Below are 6,993 nucleotides of genomic sequence, written 5' to 3' on the forward strand. Positions count from 1 at the left end.
CCTCGTAGACGTGCAGCCGTATTCACCATAGCATCTCTTGTCTGTAGCGTGTGATGATGAAATTGTTACTTGTGAATAGAATCAGGATTATAAACTCATTTTTAATTGAAGAAAAAGTATATCCTTAAAATAATGTATTTATGGCTCAGATGTCCTGTGCCTGGGGTTATTGTATCGCTTCCTTGATTTTTTAACTATGCACTGTCGTGAGGTGTTTGCCACTGAGCTGCGCTGCTCCCTCTGCCAGGATGCCCCGCAGGTGCTGGGGGGCTGGGGAAGTGCGGCCTGCGGTCCCAAAGAGCGGTTTCTGGGCCGGGCCTGCCCAGCCCTGCCCGTCTCTCGTTGAGCGAGTTTGGGTCCCATGGCAGTCAGAGCCCTCATCCGGTGCCCAGCTCACGCTCAGAGTGTCTGCCTAGCCATGAGTCCTCAGATCCTCAGGAGGAAGGCAGCTCCCCAAGAGGTGAAATGGCCTGCCCGAGGCCCCACGGGCAGAGCGGGGACCCAGCCCAGACCTCCTGCTTCCTGGTCCCATGCTGCCACCGTAGCTGGGGTAAAGGTGCAAAGTTTCAGGGCTGCGAGAGGTGAGGTCAGCTAAATTGGGCAACAAACTAGAAACCTACAGGCTCATCACGGGAGTTATGTCAACAGCGGATTCGGCAGCATTGTGTGCGTGCGTTCAAGCTGTGGCGTGCGTTTTGATCCAGGGGTCCTGCGGTTTGCCTGCTCCCGTGGACATGCATCAGAGCTTCAGTGACACGCCCGGAGCGTCCAGGACAGGTGGTCTGGGAGCAGTCATCCTCTCTGGACCAGTCGCCGCCCCGTCTTACTCCCTCCAGCTGGTCTCTCCTTTTCCTCAGCTGTGAAGTTGTTTGGGTGGCATGGGACAGGGAAGCAGGAAGAGGGTTGGGGACGGATAAAACAACCTCCCAGCTCCTTTTCCACTTAGGGAGCATGCTAATTGGGCTTTACTTTAAATTGTGTGTTGTCGGGTGATGTCAGAGCCATGTCCGGGTTGGAAGTTCCGCAGGTGCCTTGGGGCCGTTCGTGAGGGAGAGCATGGCCGGGCAGGGGGTGAGCACGTGGCTTCTGCTTCAGAAAGAGCAGCTCCCACTGGATCCCTTTCCGACACCGGTGTTCCTTGGTACATTTTTACATTGAAAAAGAAAACAGGTCCTGCTGCTTTAACAAAGTTTGAAATTGACTCATTAAACTAAACAAGCTAATTGCTAACGCCAGGCCTTTCAGAATTGATAGTTGGTTGTTGTTTTTTTAAGGTTTTCAAATACCTCAGTAGGTGAGCTGAGCCAATGAGCTTGTCCTGGGTGGTGAGCATACGCCAGGCCCACAGAGAAGGCTGGAGGAGGCAGGCTTTAGAAGGAAGAGGGAATCTGAGCTCCTGCATGATGAGTCACTTGATCTCTCTGGGCCCCAATTTCCTTTTCTGTGAAATAGACTGGGGAGGAATTAGGCAAGGTGATCTCCAAGGTCCCTGCCAGCTCTACAGTCTTAGCTTCTGCAGTGTCTAGCTCAAGATGTGTGCCACTACAGCCACATGCTTGGCCAGTGGCAGACATAACTAATTGACCACAGCACTGAAGTTCTTTGAACCTGATTGTGCTATGAGAATCTTCATCACAGAGCTCTGGGCAGACATTACTAATTGATCAGAATTTAACCTATTTGACATCTTGGTCTAATCGTCTTAAAGGTTATGGTGGCTGGGTTTCATGCTGGCCCATTCCTGTCAATCATGTCCTGACCTATGAGAGAAAATTTCCCTGAAGCCATTACTTGGCACAGAACTCCCAATATTACTGTGACACATAATTTGGGGGTGAGGGGTAGAGACTGGACAAGCAGGTGTGAACCTGTTTGGGGGAGGCAGGGATTATGAGGATGGACCAAATAAAGGGACTTCCTGCAGCACAGACCTGAACATCCTAAATTCCTTTTATAGCTACTCACTGCCTAGCACACAGTAGGCACAGAATAAATGGCTATGGAATGGAATTTAAAGCCGTCTGCTGCCTCCCGAGTCCTCTTTTGCACCAAGGAGGGCCTTGAGATTTCACCCTGTGGTAGCCAGTAGGACTAGGCCATCTCTAAGCCCTTCCGATGGCCTTCTTCCGCCATTGCACTAGGCCAGAGGTTCTAGCATGGGCAGGTGGTACTTGAGGGTAAAGAAATGCAGATTTAGTGAAGGACAAGCCTCTCCCCTCTGCCAGGCCAGCTGATGCTGTCCTTTCACTTCAGATGAACACGGGGCTCTTGAAGTTACTGAAACTTGGCCCTTGAGCAGAGCAGAGATCTGAGCGTGGCAGGGGGGCGCGCTGTGCCTGAGGTCAGAGTTGGGGGCCGCTGATGGGAGAGGAAGCCTGCCAAGGACACCCAGCAGTTTCTGCTCACCGTCCTCTCCATAAAAGGCCACAGGTTCTAAAGCTGACGGGCCCTGCAGACCTCCTGTATCCAGAAGACTCATTTGGTGCTGCGCATCACCAAGGAGACTCAAGGTCTCTTCAGAAGAACTAGTCCACCTCGGGCTCTTTCCCACCAACTTAAGGAGTCGCCCAGAGGGAGCAGCTGCCATTGGCAACCATCTCGTTGTAGCTCTGTCCTAGTGTTTGCTCTCGATGATGTTTACATGTGATTGCCATACAGCTTCCTGTAGACTGTGTCAGTAGCCGCCCACGCCGGGCAGGTTGTACTGTCCATCTCTGTGCCGTGCTGATGTTTTCCAAAAATATCCGATCCAACCGCTAAGTGGAATTCTTCCATCTCCTTCCTCAGTCGGTACAAGGCTGAATCAGAGTCCTCGCTCTCGGGGGCTCTGGTTACCGAAGGAAAATGCATCAAAGAGGTAAAGAATATGAGTGGATGGAGTGTAGCTAAGGCCCCCACCCCACGGCCCCTTCACACCTTGTTCCCCTAATCAGAAAACTGCTTGGGGTCAAAAAGCACCATTTGGGTGTCTGCATCTACTGTGAGATCTGGCAGCGTTGCCTGTGGGACAGACTCAGGAGAGAGGCAGGGCTCCGGGGGCGGGAGGAGGAAGGGAGGAAAGCTCTGAGCTCAACGATGAATTACCCACCTCCTGATGTGGGAAGAGATGATGCAATAAGAAGCTTCCATCGCCCACAGCCTATGCGTCTAGATCAGCGGTTCTCAACCTGTGGGTCGCGACCCCTTTGGGGGTCGAACGACCCTTTCACAGGGGTCACCTAAGACCATCGGAAAACACATATATAATTACATATTGATTTTGTGATTAATCACTATGCTTTAATTATGTTCAATTTATAACAATGAAATTGGGGGTCACCACAACATGAGGAACTGTATTAAAGGGTCGCGGCATTAGGAAGGTTGAGAACCACTGGCCTAGATGTTCCGACAGTGATTTCTTCTAGGCGTGTGCAATATTCGTGCCCAGGCCGCTGTGCAGGTGGGGAGTGGGGGGGCAGGGAGGACACTGGCAGCAAGATTCTTATGCCTGGACAGGTCAGAACCCCGCCCTGGGCTCAGGCTCAGTTGAAATCACAGCTGAGCCTGCAGCTCGAGAGATGGGTCCTTCCCACTGTGAAGCAGAAGCCACCCCCAGAGGATTTGTCGATCTGACTCACTTCACGTCAAAACCGCGGTGGTTTTCTTAGCACTTGTGATTTAGCGGTCACCTTCAGATATGATCGAGGAAGGAAATTGGATGTGCAGTCGCAAATAACGTGAACCTGATGGTTTCATAGGCCAAAGAAGAGGGTCCCCCTCATCCCTTCCCGCTGGGGCAAAAGGAGACCGCTTAGTACTTACGTGCAATATGTTCAAGCTGGTCCCAAGTCCCTGAGGCATTTGCACACACAGATGGGCTCCAGGGCTGTCTGCCAATGCCGGAGGCACAGGGTAAATGGAGGGAGAGCTTGGGAGCGGGGACACCCACTTGCACAGAGATGCCCTGGGCCCAAAACAAGGGGAGAGGAGAGCCCTTGGGAACCTGCTGCACGATGCCCAGGCTGTAGACAGAGGCTGACTTTGCATTGACCTAATAGAAGCACTTTGAGAAAACCACAGCCCTTCAGCCTGGCTCCATGTGTCTACACTGGCAAATATGGGTTGCCTCTGGCTGTGTGAGGTACTCGCCTAGGGCCCGGGGCAGGGCCTTGGGAAGGGGGCTGGTGTGAGGGAGGAGAGAGCAGAGGGAGATATCTCCGAGACATCAGCAGCAGGAGAGCCAATCCTAGGGCTAGCCCTTTGCCGGCCTCTTTGCTGGAGGCCCTAGAAACGGGGAATGGTGAGTTTAGATCTCAGTACCTTTCGTTCTTTAAATTAAAAACAGCCCAGCTGATTGAAATGGATTTGCAGACCAAGTCATTTAACTATAAGCCATCTCAGACTGGGAAAGTCGATGTTTCTTCCCAGCTCTGTGATCCTGGGCCTCTGTGATCCTTAGTCCAACATATGAGAATATTGGATGAGCGCTGAAGTTCATCCAATAGGCTCCAAGTCCCTTCTCTGGCTGTGCCCAGCTCATGTTCAGGGTCACGTTCTCTGCAAGGGAACTGACCGGCAGCAGTTTCAAACACACATGGTCCTGGCAGACCTGCCTCATCCCCGGAGGCCAGCTCCCCAGGACAGATCTAAGCCATAGTTTCTGGTGGGGAGGGTGGGGAGTCACACCCCAGCGTGGCTAGGTGGCGATGTTGAATCTCACATTAGCCTCGTCATCATCCCCACCAAGCAGCTCTTAACCTGAATGTTCTGACCACTTGGCTGTTTCTCTCTTGCTCTCAGACAATACTAGCAATACACTGTTGTGGGGTGTTTTTTTTTCAAAACAGCTTAACTGGGGCACTTTTCACACATTTTTTTCAAATGATTGTAAAACATACGGGGCAACAGGAGGCCTCGATCACACTGCGTATGTTTCAGGCAGCTTTTGTTTCTTGTTTCTTTACTGGTATAGCAGCGGTGACTGGAGCTCCGTGATCTGGAGGGACAGATTTTCAGATCTTCTGTCTCATCAGAACACTTCACACACCTGGAAGCAGCTCCCAGACCCAACTGCCCGAATCGGGAGCTTGGAAAAATAGTTTTGTAGGTGGTCAGTCCCCGGGCTGGGCAGCAGCACCTCAAAGAGGTGTTTATATAGCCAGAAGTCCCTCTGTGCTGTATTTTTCTTGTCAAAGGATCCTTCAAGGAAGCCTCATAAAACCTTTTCCACGTTGCTGGCCTTGCTCTGGGTGATGTTTGAAGGGATTGGTTCGCTTCCACTTCAGCACTTTGCCTTATCAACGTCTAGTCGCCATCTAGTGGCCAAAGACTGTATCCACCAGCTACCCAGATGGAAGGCAAATAAATCCTTTCTGCCACTTTGCTGTCCAACACCCAACTTGGGAATGACATGTAATGTCATGAGTGAACTGTCTGTAATATTTAGAGCCCAGTGAACACTGCTCAGGAGAATTAAGCAACCACATAGATGCACACAGACCGAGCAGCACACGAACTCTCCTGTGGGCAGAGGAGTGGGCCCTGTGTCCAGGTGCCCGGGAGGGGTGTACTGGAACTGCAATAGTGGCCGCCCAGCTGCTGACCTTAAGTGAGCCCGCACTGTCCCCTCGGGACAAGCAGGAGATTGGGTGTCAGGATTCTGTGTGGGGGCTGCCATGGCCTTTGATAGGGTCCACCGAATAGCCAAACAGTTTATATACTTGTGTTGTTAATTTTTGTTTCTATATTTTGTATTTAAAAATCTTGTCAAGTGTTTTTGTGTTAGGAATAAAAAGTCATAAACTATCCCCAGCTTTGTTTCTCGAGGGATGCTCCGATTCCGAGGGAAACGGGTTGGAAATCTCAAGGGGCGTGTGGTCGGGCTGGCCGGTGGGACAGGGAGGTGGACCACTTTGCTCTCCAGGTGGTTTCTGGGGGCAGTGACCATCCAGAAGTCCGGCTCGGTGCAATCTGCTCCGGAAATTCACAGCCACCCCCTTCACCTCCTTGTGCCACGGTCTTAGCTTTGGCTTTGAGCATCTGCTTCTTCCAGGGGCAGCTGCTAGTGTGGAAACCAACATCAGATCTCCCTTCCCAATCCCAGGTTTCTAAAGAGACAGTATTTGTAGCTAGCCTTAATCCACTGGGCAAGGTGGTCCCTATGTTCCAAGCATTTCCAAATCTTGGACTCAAATCCTTTTCTCTTGGTGTGATTATGCAGCCTGCCCTAGAGAATTCTGAGCAATAGGAAGCCAGGGCTTTCCCCGGCTCCGTGACAGGGTCAAACCAGGGAATGGCTAACCTTGTGAGGTGTGGGTATCCCCAGGGGTACTCCATAGGGGGCATTATTTATTAGGAAGCTCAACAAGGTAACTACAGCCTGGGGTGCGTGAGTGCAAGGCTGTGCGTGTGCGTGCGTGCGTGTGTGTGTCTGTGTGTGCGTGCACCCGCATGCCTGTCTGTGTGTATGTGTATGTGTGGAATTACATTGATGCATTTCTTGAGAAAGGTGCAAGAATTTCACCTACACAGAGGGACACATCGCTTTGTTATTTATAATAGAAAGCTAAATTTTAATTTTTTAAAGGACACTGCTAATGATTGGGAATCTCAAGTTTTTAGTTTTGCTATTTTTTTTTAATTGGTAGAGGATTTTTATATATTTTTTTCCATTTTGTTGGGTTGTGTCCTTATTTATATAAATACTTTATCCGTAAGAGGCAAGGAAGAAACCTTCTTTGCTTTTAATTCTCGTGGTCGTCACCGTCCGTACTTTATTTCTGGTGTGATTCATCCGTCTTACCTTCTAAATGAGAAAATGTTTTCCTGTCTTTGTACATTGTCAGATTCTATAGTTTCATAGATAATTTAACCAGATTGCTCTATGTATTACTATTCTGTGAGTATAAAGTTCTATTTTAACGTCTGTAAATACTTCAGAACTGGCTTCTTTTCTGACTCCCACCGTGGAGTTATTGTTTACATCACAGAAACTGTAGAATCTCTATGCTC

This window comes from Myotis brandtii, unplaced genomic scaffold, assembly GCF_000412655.1.
Source record: "Myotis brandtii unplaced genomic scaffold, ASM41265v1 scaffold32, whole genome shotgun sequence".
Lineage (NCBI taxonomy): Eukaryota > Metazoa > Chordata > Mammalia > Chiroptera > Vespertilionidae > Myotis > Myotis brandtii.